The sequence below is a fragment of the Canis lupus genome, chromosome 17 (assembly GCF_048164855.1).
Source record: "Canis lupus baileyi chromosome 17, mCanLup2.hap1, whole genome shotgun sequence".
NCBI lineage: Eukaryota > Metazoa > Chordata > Mammalia > Carnivora > Canidae > Canis > Canis lupus.
Genome location: NC_132854.1, coordinates 33,097,490 through 33,119,987, shown reverse-complemented (window position 1 = coordinate 33,119,987; position 22,498 = coordinate 33,097,490). Strand labels below are relative to the sequence as shown.

Here is a 22,498-nt window from a genome sequence, read left to right as displayed (position 1 = left end):
CAATGAACATATTTATATAAATCTTTGATTATATATCTATCATTTTCTAGTGATAAGTTGATGAGTTATCTAACTGCCCATTTTTGCTTCCTTTCAGGCACTACTTCCCCACTCAGTGTGGTGGCGGTGGGCTACTCAGCCTTATTGTTCCCCCTCTCCTAATTACCACCACCATGGTGGAAATCATATTAACACATTCTCATGGCTCAGGGATGGTGCAGAGGTGGGCATGGGACATGGAGTTCTCCATGAGACTTTATTGCTAGAACTCTCAGGGGGAAGTAGATGTATTATATTGGAACTGCTGAACTGTAAGGATGTGATCTAGATTTTTGGTGGATTATGGATATAATGTCTTTACAGAATAAGGCTAGTACACAGAGAAGAAGGCTTAAGAGATGCAGAGACAGACCTCCTTCAAACTCTTTTGATTCCTTATGCAGTGCTACCTATAGCAAATTTGTTCTAGAATTCTTTTACTTGGACTATAAAGTCCTCCTCTTATGTATAAATTATTTCGAATTGTGGATCTCTCATTTTCAATTAAAGTTCTTAGATATGGGATTATTTAGACACAGGTAATAAACACTGACTAAATAATTTTGCCAGATTACTTTTCAAAAAGGTTACATTAATTCATTTTTAACTAATTCATGTTTTAATGAGTTAGGTAGAAATAACAGAATAAATGTAGAAAAATAATGGAAATAATAATGATAGCATTAGCAATAAATATTTTATTGAGTATGACTATATGCCAGTCATTATATTTGTCAGGGAGTTAATTGTACATATATTTCCTTTTTTAAAAAGATTTATCTATTCATTTCAGAGAGAGAGAGTGAGAGAGAGAGCATGTGAACTGGGAGAAGGGCAGAGAGAGAGAAACCCAAGCAGACTCCTTGCTCAGCACGGAGCCAGATGTGGGGCTTGATCTCAAGACACTGAGATTATGACCTGAGCCAAAATCAAGAGCCAGATGCTTAACTGACTGATCCACCCGGGCACCCCTGCATGTATTTCCTTTTTATCCACACATTGAAATGGCCATTGGCAGAATGTGTCCAGAATATAAAAAATACATATAATAAAACAAATCAACTATAATTTATTGTGTATACCTTTGCTTTTCTTTTAAACTTTTAAAATAAAATTGCCTATTACATCCTGAAGAAAATCTTCCATAAAACAGACACAACTGAATGTTTTAATTGAGGTAATGCTATTTATTATAATACATAAATCTCTATGGCCTAATACTATAGGGATCATATTGATTACTCAAAATGGAGCATGTTGAAAATGAAAGTGGGAACTTTTAGTAAATATACTGGAACAACAGGTATAAACTGGAACTTCCATGGGACATAGAGCCACTTGAATTCATATAACAGATGTTTTTTTTCTTACTTAAATAAAGAGATGCTGGTGCAATGGCAGAAGTTTTGAGTTTTGCTCCATGCAATTATTTGTGGGTCAGGCTTACAGAGACACTTTATTTTCAACATGTGACTTCCAAGGGTACTCTAGGTGTTACCATCCAAGAGGATTTATGGACTTTGCCTGGAAGTAAGGCAATTGTGTTCACACACATTCCATTGGCAAGAACTCAGTCATTTGGCCACATTGAAACACAGTGGTGGCTCCAAATTGTAGTCCAGTTAAGTACCCAGGAGGAAAAGAGAAATGGTTCAGCAACAGCCAGGCTGTATATTTCCACAGCTAAAAATAGAACATTTAAAACAATATTTATATAGTTATAGAAATATGTTAAAATTATGGCCCAGGAGAAATGAAACTATAGATTGGCATTATATTTTATCTCCTGAATATTCTCTTATTCTAGCATTTCTAAACTACTCCTAAAAAAAGACTCAATTAAAATAAGTTAGACAAACTATTTCTTTTAGATTTTACCCTTCAAAATTTCCATCATACATTATTTTTATCAGAACCAATGTCCTAATCCCACTTTATTTAGACAATTTTATATAATATAAAAAGCTTCAGGGTTAGAAAAACCCAAGTCACAATACTGATAACTACTTACTAAAGTCAAAGTCTTGGGATACCTGGGTGGCTCAGCGGTTGAGCATCTGCCTCTGGCTCGGGGTATGATCCCGCAGCCCCAGGATCAAGTCCCACATTGGGCTCTCTGCATGGAGCCTCCTTCTCCCTCTGCCTATGTCTCTGCCTGTCTTTCTCATGAATAAATAAATAAATAAAATCTTAAAAAAAATAAAGTCAAAGCCTTGAATAAGCTACTTAGCCTTCCTGAACCTCAGTTTTCTGTCCTATAAAATGGAGGCAAATACTTATCTCACAAGATGGTTGTGAGAATTAATTAATATATTTAACACACCAAGTTTAATGTTTGGCCCATTGTAGATACTCAATAAATGTTGATTCTTTTCCCTTAAAGTACTTAATGTCTGCCGGATAAACTTAATTAATCGCTACTTGGGACAACTGTTCCCTTACTCTAATTAATAAAGCAAATCAATTGGAAATAAGTAATTTAAAACGCTGAAGTACAGAAATTGTTGCTACTAAAGTGTTGGCAAAAGTTACTCTTCTTCAAATGAAAGGAAAAAATAATGCAACTTTGCTAGATGACAGCACACAATGAATTCAGTGTTCAAAAGACTTCAAAGATGTGTGAGTGCAGAAAGGCAGTCACCAACCTTCATGGTGAAGGGTAGCAGAATTTGTCACCCCAGAATATGTCACTTTGACATAAGGATTTTTTTTGAACTGAAGGCAATTGAGGAGCAGTTTAAAAAAAAACAATTAAATAATAAAACATACTAAAACCAAACAAATAAAAAACTAAACTAAACTAAACTAAAACATCCTCTCTGTCTTCCCCTTATTTCCCTAAAAGTAGGACATAAATTTACAAAGCTGTCCCTCTCTACTAGAAAAGACACAAGTTAATCACCAGAGACAACTTTTATCAGTCTGGAGACTTTACTAACTAACCTTTATCTACCATTAGTTTTACATATGTTTGCCTGCCCACAATTTCCTGCCCCCAGAGACTCACAGTCCATTGTCTTGTCACTTGTCTAAAAATTTATTGTTCCTTTGCTAAAAGGCTATATAAACCCAAGATCTACCCACTCTGAGTTACTACTCAGCCCTGAATTTCTCCCATGTATATATGAAATATCTTGGTTAATAAAACTCTTGTTTTTCCCTTATTTTATCTGTCTTTTGTTACAGAGGCCCAGTCAAGAATCTAAGATGGGTAGAGGAAAAAATTTTCCTCCCCTGCAATGGCAAGCTAAATTTAATTTTTCATGAGAATAATTAAGAGAATTTTGTTGGGAGTTGCAATACCTTAAAATATGGATGAAAAGAATGACAAATTATGGTGAAGTAGAAGATTAATTCAGAAGTAAAAGATGCCCCACTGGAAGATTATGCTCTCCCATGCTTTAATAATTAGTGTTTGTCATAGCTTAGCTTATTCTTTAGGAGGCAAAAAAATGGAATATAAACCTTGTCATCTTCATGTCTAAGTAGACTCTTTAGCTATATTTTTATTTTGGAAATTTTATAACATCTATAGTCAACCTGATTTTCCAGGCTGCTTTTCACTAATGTCTCAAAAGTAGTTGAAAACCTAGCAGAATTTAAAGCCAGCCACCAAAATCAGGGAAGACTGTCACAAAATTAGTTTTTTTGAAAATTAGGAACATACTGGTCTTCTAAAACTTGGATGAGATGACATGAGTGAATGCCTAAGCAATTTTCAAAAATGGAGTTATTACTTGAATCTTGTCTTTAAAGGAAATTAAAAACAGTTTTTTGAATTTACAAGTGGTACCAAAATCTAACATCTCTGTTTGGGATTTAAAACAATATTAAAGGAATAATTTCATTCTAGGTTACTTTTAGTTTCTTAACAACTTTAGGGAAGAGAAGAGTCTACTTGGAGCTGAAAAAGTATGGACAATCCTATGGAGGTGAATTTAGTTCAATGCCTTCTTCCTAATTATCTTCTCCAACCTTCAACCAGTGGCACTATTAACCCAAATATGCCCTGTTTAGCTACCACCTTCACCCTTTTCTTGATAACCTTTCTTCTCATATGTTTGTAACTACAACATTCCCTTTCTTTATTGCATCTCATTTGTTTAGAATTTGAGATTCAAACCAAATTTTCTGATAAATGACCTTAAGCCAAAGTGTTAATGAGCAAGGACTAAAAAGCTGATTTTTGATGATCTAGCCATTTTAGTGGAGACTTTAGATGAATCCACACTTATTTCCTAAAGCATAAATAACTGACATTTTAGGTTTGCACAAGAGCTCTGACTTAAGGACTCTCAAGTTATACTTCCTGGCGGCTGCTTACCTTATATAGCATAGGGTAGACTATAGTTATTATCAAGTCTGTGTGCCTTTGGTAAGAGAAAAAGTTGAACCAGTTGATTACTGGTTCTGTATTAGTATTTTTGGAAGGGATATCTATAAGAGTGGTGTGGTGCCATGTGACTACAGAGATATCTAACACATTTTTAGTTCTTGTTAAATTCAAAATGATACTTAAATTATATCAAAGTTATGACAGCCTGATCAAGGTTTAACAGCAAACTTTCATTTTCTACACCAAGCATTTGCTGAAGACAGATCTAGGAATTTAAATATGGCCTTCTCTGGAGATGAGCAGTTCTCAAGAACGGACTAGGAAATTTACCTGGAGGCCTTCAAATAGTTCACTTGAAGGTCCCCTTTCACTGGGACAGATGACTTGGCAGGAGGGATGGGCTGCAGAAATTTTGCCTTTTCCAATTTCACACTTTCCTTTCCTCAGTCTTGAGAGCTGATACAGATCTAATTTTCCCTCCTTTCTCATGTCATTTTTCATACCTTGACACAGGGCATCTCTCATATTTCTGCTTAGATCAAGGGCAGAGTCAGGCAGATCAAGGCAGAATAAGCCTCAGCTAAATGTTTATGCCAGTATTTTAAATTTACTGCTTGCATGGTACACTCAAAGTGGTCATAAGAAAAATCAGTTTTGTTTCCTACTTATATTATTTTAATTTGGTCTAATAAACCAAGAGTTAAATTGCTATCAAACCTGCTCTATGGTTCATAACTTCCTAAAATAAAATTGAAATTGATCCCAGAAGAGATGAGAGATAAGAGATCATCTCTTATCATCTTAGAAGGCATTCTAATGTTTTCAAAATGGAAGATAAAAATAATCTTTTATTTTTATCAAGCAAAATATTCCTTTTGAGAAGAACAATGTGACATGGGCAGATTCCAAAGCCAGGTGGGTGGCCTCCTGTAGACAAAATAGTGGAACATTTGACTAAATTTCGTACTTTGGTGTCAGGTAGACACAGCAAATACAGAAGACAGCTGATTCTATGACAGATTCATCATCTTTTCTAGATTCATGTGGTTAGCCCACTTGAGAAAATTTAGAGACTATGCCTTAAAATAACAATAAATAAAATATGACAATGCTCAAATAGTAGAATCATAAATAAAAGATTTATAGTTCGTGTCTTCAAATATCTCTATTGGTATGTGCCACAGAAAAGTAGACTCAAAATTACTGAAGCCTTAATAGTATTTAAATGTGATATTTACAAGAACTAGATCTCTGCAATTATATGACATGATCTACATACATGATATATATTTGGTTAACATTTTAAAAAAGATTTTATTTATTTATTCCTGAGAGAGAGAGAGAGAGAGAGGCAGAGACATAGGTAGAGAGAGAAGTAGGCTCCATGCAAGGAGCCCGATGTGGGACTCGATCTCCGAACTCCACAATCACACCCCCGGCCAAAGGCAGGCACTCACCCGCTGAGCTACCCAGGTGTCCCTTCAGTTAACATTTGTAACAATGGTTTAAAAATTTCTCCAAAAGGTTTAGTCAAGGATCTAGTTTTATTTTTACACTACTGATTTGAGTAATATTATTACTGTCATCCTCGTATCATCAGCATGAGTTTTTCTATTCATTCTTGTAAATGTATGTGTGTATGTGTGTGTATTTGTGTCTGCATGTATGTGTGTGCATATGTGTATTTGTGTGTGTGTGTATGTGTGTGTGACAAACCGATGTAGATAGTGGACAGCCTCTTTTGCCTTGCTAAAATAGACTAGAGGTTGCAGGGTTTTTAGAACAAGTGATTCTAGACATTCCATAATTCCCATTGTCCTGGAGAGAAAATGAAGGCTTATCATCTCTTGAGTAGATTACAAAAGAGCTTTCCTGATCTTTCTCTTTAACCAAAATGTTCTCATTCTCTTTCTTTGCAGGCCCCTAGGCTCTTGTTTTCTGAGATAAATCACTCTCTTTCCTCTCAAAGCAAAATGAAAGGGGCAATTATACCCTTGGTGATTCTTAATTGTCCCAATTAACTAAGTCGGTTTCTGGAGTCTGAGCTGAAAATGAAGCTTAGAATGTGCCTTCAATACATGGAATTTGTTAAGCCAACTTGAGCCTTTTTTTTCCCCAGGAAAATTCAGCTATTTGAATATTGAACTGCAGTCACTCTACTGGTGCCCTCAATTTTGGTTAGAATAGAAGTAATGTGCTCTCTTTCTATATCCTTAGTTAAATTAAAGGAGACAACAGCAACAGAATTCCAATACCAAGGGTTTCTTTAGCATATTTTTTTAAACAAGAAGTTTTTATTTCTTCCACATGTTTCCCTGATATCAAATCAGTATTTAATATTTGTTCTTATATTTATGTCTGTTTACCATGAGTTGTATCAAATATCAAATGAATTGTACTAGGAACTGATATAAAAAGCACTGTGGGTCTTGTGGGTCTAAGAGAAATTAATATCTGGATTATGTAACCTAGATATGTTCTTCTCTTACATATGGGAACATTGGAAAGAGACATTCATTTGATTCTGAGAATTAGAGGAATTTGAAAAAAATATTTTGAAGAAACTTAAATGTTACCACGAGGGTAATTAAAATGAAACATATATGTTTTGCATCATTGGATCAGAAGAAAACAAATACAATACACTTTTAGCTAAGTCAAAAAAGGAGTGACATCATCAAGATGTGACATAGGTCATTCCCGACTTTAGTTTCCCTTATAAGAAAACTAACGACTATCCAAAACACAAGACACCACTGTGAAAATTCTAGAATCTGGGGATGAGGAAGTGGTCCATTGGACAACAGAGACCAAGAAGGGTAGGAGGAATTGCTATACTGTTTTCAAATTGTCCCTCTTCCCATGCTATGCCCAGTGGGGCTCCTGAGGCCTACAGCTTCTCCAGTGAGAAAAGAGACGCCAAGGCTGACATCCAGTTCCTCCTGTATAACACGATGCTAGGAAGTTACCTCAGGTGTTGCCTCATAGGAAGCACCCAAGCAGAGAGCCCAGCCAGAATTAAACCACTGGCTCTTTTTGACAGGGAGACTGGTGTACAATTTAGGTTCACAGCCAGTGAATCAAACATACAGGCCTGTTTTACAGCCCCACTTGGGCAGGGGAACAAATTCATAACCCTGAATACTGCTGAAGATAGCCCTCAGTTTCACCTAACCAGGAAGCTTAACCAGAAAATGTGGAATGCTACATAACCCACTCTATAGTTCTGCTTAGAGCAGCACTCAAGCAGAGAGCCCAGCCCCTAGCTTTTCTCCATCTGCAGAGCCATGCAGGTGTCCCTGTCTTTGCATGGAGCTGAGTGGGCAGATCTGCCTATTTTTGGTCCCCTGCCAATAAGCTTTACTGGCCTTGGAGCCTGTTCTACTGCTTTTTCAGAGCAGGAAAACAAGTTTGAAAACACATCTGCTGCTAAGCATACCCCCAGCCCTATCTGACCAGGAAGCCTAACCAGAGCACCTGAGATAGTACATAGCTCATCCTATGGCACTGTTTCTAATAGCATCTGAGCAAAAAGCCCAGCCAATGACTTGGTGCACTTACAGATCCAAGCTAGTAGCCTTGTCCAGCCAGAGAACTTGGTGGGCAGATGTGCCTGATTTAAGTTTCCAACCAATGAGCCATGCTGGTCTTGGAGCCTGTTCTGTCACCTTGCCTAGGAAGGGAAGTGGCTTCACGTCCCTGCTACTGCTGAATATAGTCCTCATGATTGCCTGATCATGAAGCCTAATGAGAGCAACTGAGAGGCTAAGTGCTCACCTTACAGCTCTACTTGCAGTGGTGTCTGAGCAGAGAGCCCAGCTTGTGTCTCTGTCCATATCTGAGACAAGCCAGTGGCTATGTCTGGCCAGGGATGTTTGTGATTAGTTCTTCCTGATTTGGGTTCCCAGCTGCAAGTCATACCAATAATGAAGCCTGTTCAATAGCCCTGCCTAGGCTGGGAAGCAAATTTGAAGTCCCAGCTATGGCTGAATAGCCTCCAGCCTTGCTTAACCAGAATCCAACAACTGGGTCAAAGAAGAAATTTAAAAGAAGAAAAAAAATATCTGGGAGACAAATGAAAATGGAAACACAACATACCAAATCTTATGGGATGCCACAAAAGCAGTTCTAAGAGGCAGTTTACAGCACTAAAAGTATATCTCAAAAAATAAAAAGAGAAAGATCTCAAATAAACTAACTTTATACCTCAAGGAACTAGAAAAAGAAGCACAAATTAAGCCCAAATTTAGCAGAAGGAAGGAAATAACAATGATTAGAGTGGAAATAAGTAAAATAAAGAACAGAAAGCAATGAAAAAATGAATAAAACTAAGCTTGCTCTTTAAAAAGATAAACAAAATGGACAAACCTTTAACTAGAGTAACCAAGATAGATACTGAGCACCCACATAAATAAAATAATAAAAGAAAGAAGAGGTATTATAACTGATACTACAGAAATACAAAAACATAGAGACTACTAAGTACAACTACTCACGAACAAATTGAACAAGCTAGAAAGATGGATATATTCCTAGAATCATAGATTCTATCAAGATTAAATCATGAAGAAATAGAAATCTGAACAAACCAATAAAAACTAAGGAGATTGAATCAGTAATCAAAAACTTCCCTGGTGGCTCAGTCAGTTAAACATCTGACTCCCGATTTTGGCTCAGGTCATGATCTCAGCGTTGTTAGATCAATCTGTGTGTCAGGCCCCATGCTGGACATGGAGCCTGCTTAAGATTGTCTTTCTCTCTCCCTGCTCCCCTGCCCCCCTCCCCCACACACTTGTGTGTTTTCTCTCTCTCTCTCTCTCTCTCTCTCTCTTTCTCGAAACAAAATAAAACAAAACCTCCCAACAACAATAAAAAGTCCACAGCCAGATAGATTCATTGATGAATTTTACCAAACATTTAAAGGAGAATTAATGCTAATTCTTCTCAAACAGTACCAGAAAACCAGAGAAAAGGGAACACTCTCAAACTCATTACAAAAAGGCAGCATTACTGCGATACCAAAGCCAGATAAAGACACTACAAGAAGAGAAAACCATAGACCGACCACTCTCCCTGATGAATATAGATACACAAATTCTCAAGAAAGTACTAACAAACTGAATTCTGGAGAACATTAAAAGGATCATGCACCATGATCAAGCAGGATTCATCCCTGGGATGCAAGGATGGTTAGCATATACAAATCAATAAATGTGATACATCTGGTTAATCGAATGAGAGATAAAAAAACATATGATCATTTTAATAGATGCAGAAAAAGCATTTGACAAAATTCATCATCCATTCATGATAAAAACTCTCAACAAATTGGGTAAGGGAGGAACATAACTCAACATAATAAAGGCCATATCAGGACAAGCCCTGAGCTAACACCATACTCACTGGTGAAAGATTGAAAGTTTTTCCCCTAAGACTAGGAATAAGACCAGGATGCTTATTCTCACCACTCCTACTTAACATAATAATGGAAACCCAGAACAATGAGACAAGAAAAATAAATAAAAGCCATCTAAATTGAAAAAGAAGAAGTATAATTGTCCATATTTATAGAACATGATTTTATAGATAGAAAATCTTAAAGATTCTATTAGGAAACTAATAGATCTTATCAATGGATTCAATAAAATTGCAGGCTACAAAGTCAGTAGTGTTTCTGTATACGAACAATAAATTATAAGATGAAAATGAAATAAAGAAAACAATCCATTTACAATAGCATCAACAATAATAAAATATTAGTAAATTTAACCAAGGAGGTGAAATATCTTTATACTGAAAACTATAAAACACGGATAAAAGAAATTGAAGAAGATACAAATAAATGGAAATATATCTTGTGTTCATAAAAGGCCATGCTATCCAAAGCAATCTATAGATTCAATGCAATGCTATGATTTTTGTATATGAAACTTTTTAAAGCACAAGCAAAAACATAAACAAATGGGACTACATCAAACTAAAATCTTCCGCACATCAAAAGAAATTATCAAAAAAAAAAAAAAAAGAAATTATCTACAAAGTGAAAAGGCAACCTATGGAATGGGAGAAAATACTTGTACATTCCTAGCAGTGGAATTGCTGAGTCAGAAGGTAAGTGCATATGTAGCTTTGCTAAACACAGCCAAATTTCTCTCCAGAAGGGATATAACAATTTTCTTTTCCACAAGCAATATATGAAAGTGTCTGTTCTCCCCAGCTTCTCCAACAGAATGTGTTGTCTCGCTTTCTAACTTTTACCAGTCTGACAGATGAGAAGTGATATCTTAATATTGTTTGTATTTTAATTTCTTTGATTTTAGTTAGATTGAGTATTTTTCATGTTTGAGCATCATTTTCATATCGTTTTAGAGAATTTTTATTCACTCCTTAGTTATCTTTTAAAGAAGTTAATACATAAAAATGTCTTTGATATTTATTCACATATTTACCATTTCTAGTACTTGTGTACTTTCTATGGATCCAAGTTTCCATCTGATAGCATTTTCTTTGAGCTTGAACTACCTTTAACATTTCCCTTAGAGTAGGTCTGCTGGCAACACATTTTCTCAGCTTTAGTTCTTCTAAAAATGTCTTTTCTTTGCCTTCATTTTTTGACAGATATTTTTGCTAGATATAGAAATCTAGGTTGCCAGTTATTTCCTCCCAGTACTCTATGTTGTGCTGTTGTCTTCCAGCTTACACCTTCTCTGACAAGAAGTCCGAAATCATTCTGATCCTGTTTCTCTGCTTGGCTCCATCTGGTGGTGTTCAATCTCTGAACACCAGAAAGGACCTCTGGGAAGGAGTTTTCAGGTGGGTGCTGTCCTGTATTGTGTCAGTACTTCCTTCGAGTTTTATCTGTTATACTTACACACACTTTGCCTTTAAATTCTTGTTACAGGTTTGTCTGTTTACTTTATCATTCTGCTATTTTTTAGGGATGACAAAAGCCTCAGGTCTTTTCTCCCATATAAAAAGTTAATTATTTTCTAGAATTGTGTTCATTTAAGTTTCTTTGTGCACTCAATTTTGTGATGAGTTAAAAAGAATAAGAGGGGCACCTGGGTGGCTTATTACTCTTGGTTTTGGGTTAGGCTGTGATCTTGGGGTGATGGGATCAAGTCCTGTATCAGGCTCTGTGCTCCTCATGGAGTCTGCTTGGGATTTTTTCTCCCTCTGCCCCTTCTCACCACCCCATGTACATGCTGTCTCTTACTTTCTAAAATAAATAAATTAATTAATTTTAAAAAAGAATAAGAGGTTATAATTTTGCAGCTTCCTTAGCTTGAGTGTGAGAGCAATGATCTTCTGTGATCCTAATCTAATGGAGAGGTTCCTGGCTTCCAAAGACAATGTTTATAGTTACTCTATTTAGGTCACTTGTACGCACAGTCAATATTTGCTTACTTCACAGTACTCATTAAGGCCCCTGTTAAGATATGATCAGCCTTTATTTTCCTGTAGATATTGTGAGTTTTAGCAAGGAGATAGAAAGTGTAACTGTTAAGCCTAGAAATTATTCAACCTACAATTTCCTACTGGTAATTAAAGAGTGATTGACTTTTGTTTTCAATGTTAGTATTGTCAAAAGGATTCAAGCAATATTATGGTTAAAACTATTATATTAAGTATTAACAGAATATTTGTAGATCACAATGCTCTGTAACCTCTAATAAATTGAAACTTTGTTTTTCTTTTGAATTTCTGTTGAGTTGAGACTCTTTTTTGCACAGACATCTAGCATCACTCAAACACAGATCCCTATAAGAAAATGAAATTTGAGGAAATGGAGGCAGATTTCCAGTTTGCCTCACTCACTCTTCTTTCTTATATAATACATGAACTAAAAGATTTCATCAATCTTCACTAAGATTATGTCACCTCCGCAAAAGTTTTAATGGTTAAGAAAAGTTTGATCATACTTTCAACTCTTATTAGTGTGTTTATCGTCATTATTTTATTGTATTAGATTCAAGATAACAATCATTTGCATGAATAGATTAAATATTTCATTTCTAGAGGTGAATAGCTTTTCTAACCATCTTTCAATTCAAGGGATTATGTTACTTTTCATTTGAATAAATGTCAGATATTAGGAAATGAAATGGAATGCCTGGAATGCCTTTGTATTTAATTGCATTACAGCCAATTTTGGAATAGCTATTTATTTTTATTGTTTCAAAAAATATTAGTGTGCTGTAAAATCAATATTCTTTCCATTATTCTTTCCAAGGTGGATATTCTAAATGTATTAGTTTTTATTTAGTGATTAACAATTAAATAGTATAAGTATATTCATAACTAGCTTAGAAAAGCATTTGCATATTCCACTCTTTCGGTGTTTATAAACCAAATTAAATATTTTTATGTCTAAGTAGTATTTGTATGAGGTAACCAAGGCATACTTTTCCCATGCTTATTTTTTATCTGTTGTTTGAAATGCAATGGAATAGGGGCACTTGGCTGGCTCATTCAGTAGAGCATTGGACTCTTGATCTCAGAGTTGTGAGTTAAAGCCCCATGTTGTGTGTGGAGCCTACTTAAAAATATTATAAATATCTATAGTAAAGTCATATCAATGGCTTCAGAAATGAAAAGGAATAATGGATAGGGGAGAAAGATATTTCTTTTCCTCATTCCTACCTTTGCCCATAGAAAAAGAGCAGCCATCAACCACTAACACTTTTACTTTTGTGGAAAGTCCTGGATGTGTGTCAGAGATAGGATGAACTGGTTGGCAGAGCAGTATAAGAGAGAGAAGATACAGAGTTAAATCAGCAAAAAATATCCCATGCCTTGAGTGTGTTGTAGCGTTACTCTGCTGGGGCCAGGTGGAAAGGAAGATGTAGTCTGTGTGATTTTCACATTCTATCATCTCTTAAGTGCCTTTAGAAGTGCACTGAACTTAACCCACTGAAAACTAGGTTGAATAAAAGATAAAAATGCTTTCAATTTACTTAGGGCTTTATCAGTTAACTTCTTATCTACCTAATTTGCTTTCCATAAGTTTCTATGGTAAGTGGAACTCAAACTGTTGATTCCACTCTAATTGTGAGGCAACTGAACTGAGAGAATGACTTCCCAAGTTCACATAGACTTCAAATGGCAGAAGCAGACATAAACCAAAGGTTCAGATTTCCAGTCCTCCTATCCATCCAGTCTTCCTGGATGATTGTAGATTTTAAGTTCTAGGGGAGCCAAGTCCTTGAATGACATCTGTGTGTACTGTCCTAAAATTTTTCTGATTAACTTCATTAGCAAAACTCCTCCAAGCAGGACAGCATTAGGTAAAAGAGAAAAGCTATATTGGATGCACTGTAAAGAATGTAAAGAGAAATCAAAGGTGAAGTTAATTCCCAAGTACTCTGAATTTTTCTACTTGTACTTTTTTCTGTGGGATTTATTTATTTATTCTTAACAGATTTATTTATTTATTTTAGAGAAAGAGAGAGAACATGAGTGGGGTGGGGGTGGGGCAGAGGCAGAGGGAGAGAATCTCAGGCATATGCTCTGCTAAGTGTGGAGTCTGATGTGGGGCACCACACAGGGCCAGATCTCACAACCCTAAGATCATGATTTTAGGTGAAATCAAGAGTCAGATGCTTCAGTGACTGAGTCACCCAGGTGCCCTTGTGGCCTCTTTTTAGATCTTTACTCTGTTTTGCAGTTCAACTATAAATTCCTATTTTGCCTATCCTGAAGTCAAACAATGGTCAACAGCCACATGTACAGTTAGTTTATTGTTTGTACATTCATTTATTTAGCATTTACTGAATCCTGACTATATACTAACCATTAGTATTTGGCCTAGGAATTTAAAAATAATTAAAAAGAATGTCCTCCTTTTAAGGAGCATGTAGTGTAGTAAACAAGACAGAAAAATTAACAGAGACCATGGTTTTTCTATTGACTACAAAATAATGATCAAATGCATTAGATGCTTCCTGCCCTGACACTCTCCTTTCCCATTGCTGTTTTACTCAAGAAAATGAAATTCCTGAGTAAAAACTCTTTTAGAAAATGCTCTTCTAGATATTTAGGTTCAGAATGGAATCTGCAAATGTGCAGGGTTCTGTTCTATTTAATCATGTGGTAACCTCAGAAAGAGTGGGGCTGTTTGCTTACAGAATTTCTCTAAATACTCTGTATCTCCTCTTTGAAAGAATTCCATGTGCATTTGTAACTATTGTCCAGTATTATTTGGTAGAACAATGCATTTGCTACTGTGATAGAGTAGAGGTCCTCAAAGTACAGACTGTGGAACACTAGGGCTCCCTAAGAGCCTTTAGAAGTCTGTAAAGTCAAAACTATTTTCATAATTGGAAAACACTTGATCTACTTAAAACACTTCTGACACCAAATATGTAGGGTTTTTTTTCCCACATCAGCAACCAATTCTTTGACTCCTTGGACAATGACGAGGTGTCCACTGATTCAAATAAATTAACCCACAAGTTAAGGGCTCAGTTCCACAAGGCTGCTCCCACTTCAGATATAGTCACAAGTCCCTCACCTCCCACACTTCCCATTGACCAGACACAAATTGAGGGTTTCCTGATCCTCTCCTCAGTTTCAATAATTTGCTAGAACAACCCATAGAACTCAGAAATAGTTTACTTACTATTGCCATTTTATTATATAGGATAGTAATCAGGAACAGCCAAATGGAAGAGGTACATAGGACAAGGTATGAGGTAGAGACAGAGCTTTTCTGTCCTCTCTGCTATGCTCCCAACATCTCAATGTGTGCACCAACACAGAAGCTCTCTGAATCTCTGTTTGTATGGTGAGTTCATAACCTAGACATGATTGATTAAACAACTGGCCATTAATGCTTAATTCATTTCCAGCCTTTTTCTCTTTCCCAAAGTGAATTTATCTTCTGTTAAGTTTTGTATTATAAAATAATATATTCATGTTTCTATAGCAAAGAAAAACCAGCATAAAACACACTTAAAATAGACCAAGATTTCATGGTAAATAGTCAAGCCAAAAAAAGGTTTAATTATGATGTCATCTTTAAAAAATGAAACTACATCCTAAAATTTGTATGGAACCACAAAAGACCCCAAATAGCCAAAAGATTCTCGAGAATAAAGCATAAAGCTGGAAGTATCATAATCCCAGACTTCAGTATATTACAAAGCCATAGTAATCAAAACAGTATGGTACCTGCACAATAATACACATAGTTCAAAGGAACAGTTAGGGAGTCTAGAAATAAGCCATACTTATATGGTCAATTAATCTTTGACAAAGAAGGCAAGAATATACATGCAGAAAAGACAATCTCTTCAACAAATGGTACTGGGAAAACTAGATAGCTACATGCAAAATAATGCAACTGGAGAACTTTCTTTCACTATACAGACACACACACACAACACACACACAAAAAAACCCCCAGAAAATAGATTAAAGACCTAAATGTGAGACCTAAAATCATAAAAATCAGTAATTTCTCTGATACTTGCCACAGTGACATGTTTATAGATATGTCTCCCTAGGCAATGGGAACAAAAACAAAAATAAACTATAGGACTACTCAAGAAAAAAAACAAAAAGACAAAACAAAACAAAAGAACCTTTTGCACTGCAAAAGAAACAATCAACAAAACTAAAAGGCAACCTATTTGTAAATGATATATCTAATAAGGAGTTAATATCCAAAATATACAAAAAACTTAACTCAGTACCAGAAAGAGACAAAGAAATCAATTAAAAAATGGGCAGAGGACATGAACAGACATTTCTCCAAAGAAGACATACAGATGGCTAACAGACACATGAAAAGATATTTGACATCACTAATCATCAGGGGAATGCAAATCAAAACCACAACGAAATATCACTTTATACCAATCAGAATGGCTAGTATCAAAAAGATAAAAAATAATAAATGATGAGGATGTAGAGAATAGGGAATATCTGTGTACTGTTGGCAGGAATGTAAATTGGTGCAACAACTGTGGAAAACAGCATGGAAGTTCATAAAAAATTAAAAATAAAAATACCATATGATCCAATAATTCCACTATTAAGTATTTACTGAAAGAAAACAAAAACACTAATTTGAAAAGATATATGCAGCTATATGTTTATTGCAGCATTATTTATGTTAGCCAAAATATGGAAGCAACCCAAGTGTCATCAACAGATGAATGAATAAAAAAAAAGAGGTTATCTATTTATCTATCTATCTATCTATCTATCTATCATCTATCTATCTGTAATGGAATGTTATGGAATACTAGTCAGCCATAAAAAGAATGAGATTTTGCTATTTGGGACAACATGGATGGACCTAAAGGGTGTTGTGTTAAGTGAAATAACTCAGACTGAGAAAGAAAATACTCTATGATTTCACTTATATGTGAAATCTAAAACAAACAGAAGCAGGTTCATAAATACAGGGAACAAACTGATAGTTATGGGGGGGGAGAGGAAGGGAGCAAAATAGGTAAAGGGGATTAAAAGGAATGAAATTCCAGTTATAATATAAATAAATGCCAGAAATAAAAAAAGTACACCATAGGGGATATAGTCAGTAATACTGTAATAACATTGTATGGTGACAGATACTATACTTATTGTGGTGAGCACTGAGTAATGTATAGAACTGTTGAATCACTATGTTTTACACCTGAAGCTATTATTATGCCAATCTTACTTCAATAAAAATAAAAAAGAATGAAATTATGTATTACATAATAAGTTATGCATATTATTTTAGTATGACCAAGAATGAATCAATTAAACAATTTCAACTGATACAATATTTTGGACAAAATAATGTGAAAACAAATTATCTTTGCTTGATGTTTGTATAGTGTAACTATGGAGAGAGCCATTTGTCCTGAAGATCATTTGCCTCAAATGTTTCTTTCAGTCCTTTTGTAGTCATTATGCTTGCCTTTTCCTACTGTTCTTTCTATTTTCTCTAGACTGATTGTTGATTAATTTTACTAGATATTAATTTATCAAAAACTTTGTGTATGTTTTAAGTAATCTTCTGACTTCAATTTTCATTTGCAAGTGATTTGCCCAGTAGTGTCAGATATCCCCAAATCAACAAGAGACCTGTGTTTACAGAAAATACTAGACAAGAGCGTCACCTGGGTAATGGTGTCAGTTAACTAGTGAATGTTTTCATATTAGGATGACTTTTGCTTTTGTATGTGACTTCAGGACAGAAGAAACTCATAGAATGCATACTTGGACAATAAGTTCAAGTTTATGCTTACAAACTCCCACATATACTTCCACCTTCAAAATTTCTTTTAGGTATTTCCAGAACCCTGTTTTCTTATGCAGAGAGATACATCATTCATGTTGAAATGGACTGAATTGATGGATGCTCTTCTAACAAATCAGATCTAAAGACACTTGGAGAAAATGAAGGGATGGAAAAGCATTTATCATGCAAATGGAAGTGAAAAGAAAACCAGGGTAGCAATACTTATATTGAACAAAATAGACTTTAAAACAAAGAGACAAAGAAAAACACTATATAATCCACAAAGGGAACAATCCAACAAGAATAACAATAGTAAATGTTTATATGCCCAATATGGGAGCACTTAAGTATATAAAGCAGCTAATAACAAACATAAACAAAGTAATCAATAGTAATATAATAATAGTAGGGGACTTTAACACCCCACTTACATCAATGGGTAGATCATCCAGACAGAAAATCAACAAGGAAACAGTGGCTTTGAATGACACAAAGGACCAGATGGATCTAACAGATATATTCAGAACATTCTATCCTAAAACAGCGGGACATACATTCTTTTCAAGTGCATGTGGAACATTCTCCACAATACATCACATATTAGGTCACAAAACAAGTCTCAACAGATTCAGAAAAATCAAAGTCTTACTAACTTTTCCAACCATAACACTATGAAACTAGAAGTCAACCACAAGAAAAATCTGGAAAGAACACAAACACATGGAGGTTAAATAACATGTTATTAAACAATGAATGGGTCAACCAAGAAATCAAAGAAGAAATCCAAAAACATGCTGACAAGTAAACATGGAGACAAGTAAAGATGGAAACATAATGGTCCAAAATCTTTGGGATGCAGCAAATGCTGTCCTAAGAGGGAACTTTATAGCAGTTCAGGCCTATCTCAAGAAGCAAACAAAACAAAACAAAACAAAACAAAAATAACAACAAAAAACCTCAAATAAAAAAATCCTGACCTTATACCTAAAGGAGCTAGAAAAAGAAGAACAAATAAAGCCCCAAACCAGCAAAGGAAGGAAATAATAAATATTAGAGCAGAAATAAGAGAAATCGAAATTTTAAAATCCATAAAACAGATAAATGAAACCAGGAGTTGTTTCTTTGTGAAAAAATCAACAAAACTGATAAAGTTTTTGCCAGACTCATCAGAAAACAAAATTAAACAAAAAACAATCCAGAGAGAGAGAGAGGACTCAAACAAAATCAGAAAGGAAAGAAGAAAAATAACAACCAAAACCAACCAAAAGAAGAGAAATAACAACTAAAACCATGCAAAGGATTATAATAGAATATTGCGAAAAATTATATGCCAATAAATTGGACAACTTAGAAGAAATAGATAAATTCCTAGAAACATAATATACCAAAACTAAATCAGGAAGAAATAGAAAATTTGAGCAGACCAATTACCTACCAGTAATGAAATTGAATCAAGAATGAAAACCTCCCAACAAACAAAAGTTCAGGACCAGACAGCTTCACAGGTGAATTCTACCAAGCATTTATAATTTTTATTTAATTAATTAATTTATTTTTTTTTTAATTTTTATTTATTTATGATAGAGAGAGAGAGAGAGGCGCAGAGACATAGGCAGAGGGAGAAGCAGGCTCCATGCACCAGGAGCCCCATATGGGATTCGATCCCGGGTCTCCAGGATCGCGCCCTGGGCCAAAGGCAGGCGCTAAACCACTGCGCCACCCAGGGATCCCTATTTAATTTATTTTTAAAAAGACTTTATTTATTTATGAGAAAGAGAAAGAGAGAGAGCAAGAGAGAGTGAGAGGAGATGGACAAATAGACTCAGTGCTGAGCCTAGAGCCTGATGAGGGGCTCAATCTCACAACCCTGAGATCATGACCTGAGCCAAAATCAAGAGTTAGAGGCTTAACCTATTGAGCCAGTCAGATATCCCTCTACCAAACATTTAAAGAAGAGTTAATAACTATTTTTTTAAACTCTTCAAAAAAAAGTGGAACAGGAAGGAAAGCTTCCAAATTCATTTTATGGGGGCAGCATTACCCTGATACCAAAATCAGATAAAGTCACTGAAAAAAAAAAAAAAAAAGAACTACAGGGGTGCCTGGGTGGCTTAGTTAGTTAAGCATCTGACTCTTTATCTCAGCTCAGGTCTTGATCTCAGGGTCATGAATTAAAGTCCCTCATTGGGCTCCATGGCTCCATGCTGGACATAGAAACTACCTAAAACAAACAAACAAATGAACAAAAAACTACAGGCCAATATCTCTGATAAACATAGATTTAAAAAATCTTCAACAAAATATCAGCAAACTGAATCCACCAATACATTTAAAAAATCATTCATGATGATCAAGTGGGATTTATTCCCAGGCTGCAAAGGTGGCTTGATATTCACAAATCAATCAACATGATACATCACAGCAACAGAGGAAAGGATAAAAACCATATGATCATTTCAATAGATGCAGAAAAAGCATGCGATAAAGTACAACGATTCACAGTGAAAGCCCTCAACAAAATAGGTTTAGAGGGAACATACTTTAACATAATAAAGGCCATATATAAAAAACCTACAGCAAATATTATCCTCAATGGTAAAAGCCTGAGAGCTTTCTCCTAAGATCAGAAACAAGGGATGGCCACTCTCATCTCTTTTATTCAACACAGTGCTGGAAGTCCTAGCCAGAGCAATCAGATAACAAAAAAGAAGAAATAAGAGGCATCTAAATTGGTAAGGAAGAAATAAAACTTTCACTGTTTGCAGATGACATGATCATACATATAGAAAACCTGAAAGACTCCACCAAAGAAACTATTAGAACTGATATATGAATTCAGGAAGGTCTCAGGATATACAAAATCAATATACAGAAATCAGTTGCATTTTTTAAAAAGATTTTATTTATTTATTCATGAGAGACACAGAGAGAGAGGCAGAGACATAGGCAGAGGGAGAAGCAGGCTCCTTTCATGGACCCTGGAATCATGACCTGAGCCGAAGGCAGATGCTCAACCACTGAGTCACCCATGTGCCCCTCAGTTGCAGTTCTATACACTAATATAGAAGCAGCAGCAGAAAGGCAGAAAGAGAAAATAAGAAAACAATCCCATTTACAATTGCATCAAAAAATAATAAAATACCTAGGAATAAACTTAACCAAGGAGGTTAAAGAGACATACTCTGAAAAGTATAAAATACCAATGAAAGAAATTGAAGATGACACAAACAAAAGGAAATATTGGAAGAACAAATATTGTTAAAATGTCTACACTACCTAAAGTAATCTGCAGATAAATTGCAATCCCTTTCAAAATACCAATATTTTTAACAGAATTAGAACAAATATTTCTAAAATTTGTATGGAACTACAAAAGACCTTGAATACCCAAAGCAATCTTGAAAAAGAAAAGCAAAGCTGGAGGTATCATAATCCCAGATTTCAAGATATACTACAAAGTTGTAGTGATCAAAACAGTATAGTACTGGCACAGCAATAGACCCATAGATCAATAGAACAGAATTGAGAACCTATAAACAAACTCACAAGTATATTGTCAATTAATGTTTGACAAAGGAGGCAAGACTATTCAATGGAGAAAGACAGTGTTCAACAAATGGTGTTGGGAAAAATGGACAGCAATATGCAAAAGAGTGAAACTGGACAACTTTCATATATCATACATAAAAGTAAATTCAAGATGAATTAAAGAGACCTGAAACCATAAAATGTGAGACTGAATGTGAGACTTGAAAACATACAAATCCTAGAATAGAGCACAGGGATAAAAACTGTTGGCCGTAGCAACATTTTCTATGTCTCCTAAAGCAAAGGAAATGAACAAAATTAAAAATTGCAAAAATGAGCAAAATTAAACTATTGGGACTACGTCAAAATAAAAAGCTTCTGCACAGCAAAGAATTCAAACAATTGACAAACTATAAGACAACCCATGAATCAGAGATTTGCAAATGATATATTTGAGAAAGGATTAGTATCCAAAATATATAAAGAGCTTTTCTCCAAAGATGGCCAATAGACACATGAAAAGATGCTCACGATCACTCATCATCAGGGAAATGGAAATGAAAAATTGAGCTATCACCTGACACCTGCCAGAATGACTAAAATAAAAAATACAAGAAACAGCAAGTGTTAGCTAGCATGTGAAGAAAAGGAACCCTCTTGCATTGTTGGTAGGAATGCAAACTTGCAGCCACTGTGGAAAACAGCATGGAGTTTCCTCAAAAAAAGTTAAAAATAGAACTATCATATGATAATTATATACCATAATTATATATATATATATACACACACACCATAATTATCATATGATAGTATGATATATATATCATATATATATATATATATATATCACTCTACTACCCCTCTCAACCCACCACAACCCCATAATCCACTATATTTCCTCAACCTACCACAACCCCACAACCTGCATCTCCTCAATCCACCACAACCCCACAACCCACATCTCCTCAACCCACCACATTTCCTCAACCCACCACAACCCCACAACCCTTCAACTCACCACAGTCCACTGCCACTCAACCGTCCACAGCCCCTCACCCTGTCACAATCCCTTACCTTGCTATGACCCCTCCTATGAGCCTCCTCATAGGATAGGCCTAGCACCTCTACTCACCCTGCCATGATGGCTGATCCTACCTCAACCCCTATGATCACTATCAAGTCCATTCTAATTTAAATATATATTTTTTTATATATAGTTATATATCTAACTTAAATATACTATATATATAGTATTCCATATATAATAGAATACTACTCAGCCATAAAAAATGAAATTTTGCCATTTGCAACAACATGGATGGATCTAGAGCGTATCATGCTAAGTGAAATTAGTCAGT

At 35.2% G+C, this 22,498-nt stretch overlaps 1 long non-coding RNA gene across 1 annotated transcript in view; it reads left to right on the top strand.

Annotated features, from left to right (window-relative positions):
• Positions 1-22,498, top strand: part of LOC140608019 (uncharacterized) — a 79,920-nt gene that overhangs the window by 53,078 nt on the left and 4,344 nt on the right. The window contains exon 4 of the long non-coding RNA XR_012009966.1: positions 11,071-11,188. This is a non-coding gene — a long non-coding RNA (uncharacterized lncRNA). The remainder of the gene's footprint in view (positions 1-11,070; positions 11,189-22,498) is intronic.